Source organism: Nannospalax galili, unplaced genomic scaffold (genome assembly GCF_000622305.1).
Source record: "Nannospalax galili isolate Female #2095 unplaced genomic scaffold, S.galili_v1.0 C48536029, whole genome shotgun sequence".
Taxonomy (NCBI): domain Eukaryota; kingdom Metazoa; phylum Chordata; class Mammalia; order Rodentia; family Spalacidae; genus Nannospalax; species Nannospalax galili.
In genome coordinates this window covers 1-973 of record NW_008469592.1, presented here as the reverse complement: position 1 = coordinate 973, position 973 = coordinate 1, and the positions used below count along the sequence as shown (strand labels likewise).

Here is a 973-nt window from a genome sequence, read left to right as displayed (position 1 = left end):
GGACCCTCGCAACTCTGTTCGCAGAGCATCGTTGGAGACGGTGGGGTCCAACGTCAGGGAGAACCCCGAAACTCGACTGCAGGGCGCGCTCAGAGCGGAGAGAACTCCGCAGCCTCGAGGAGAGCGAGGATGGACCTATGCGGATCGCCTCAACCCGGCATCTCCGCCGCCCGTATCCTGGGGACTCAAGGGGCGTGAATCCTGTTTTCACTTAGTCAAGTAGGGCTCCCAAGGCGTCGCTAGCCATCCCACACCAGCCTCCTTCCGTGACCAAAGTCCCAGCCGGAGCGCGCGCCTCTGGCGTCTGTCGGCGGTTCCACTGTCCCCACCTCAGTCCTTCCGTCGCCCGCGGTCCCTCCATCCTCCCCTCGGCCCCTCCGTCCCTTGGCAGTCCGTTCGTAGTCCTCCACCCCCGTACCCCAGCGGTCCCTCCGGCCTTCCCCTGGGTCCCCTTACAGTCCCCCCACCCCCGCCCGTCCGAGTTCTCCCCTCGGTCCCTCCGTCCGTCCGGAGGTCCTTCCATCCCTCCATCCCCAGACGGCCCCTCCTTCCTCCCCCGACCCCCGCGGTCCCTTAGTCCTCTCCCCACTGCCTCCGTCTGCCCCGCGGTCCCTCCATACCCCCGGATCCCGGGCTCCGGCCATCGGGAGGGCTAAGTTTGTAAGGGTGGGAGCCGAACCGCGCTTCCCGAACACCCGCACTCACCTGGGCGGCCATCACGCGCTGTCTCTCGGCAATCAGGTTGCACTTCTTGCACTGGCAGTCCCGCCACATGCAGAAGCGCTTGTGGCCCTTGAGCGGGGACGCGTAGCCATGGTTCCTGCAGCGAGCGCACTTGGGCAGCCTTGGGGACCTCTTGTTCCCGGAGCCCAACGCGCCTCCGCTGCCTCCAGCACCCCTCGCCGCCCCCAGCAGCTCCCCAGCCGCTTTACCGTAGCCGGCCTTGCCCTGCGGGGGTGCCCCGGGAGCGTGC

At 68.0% G+C, this 973-nt stretch overlaps 1 pseudogene; it reads right to left on the bottom strand.

Annotated features, from left to right (window-relative positions):
• Window positions 1-573: 573 nt before the first annotated feature.
• LOC103728320 lies at window positions 574-966 on the bottom strand (annotated as a pseudogene).
• Window positions 967-973: the final 7 nt, after the last annotated feature.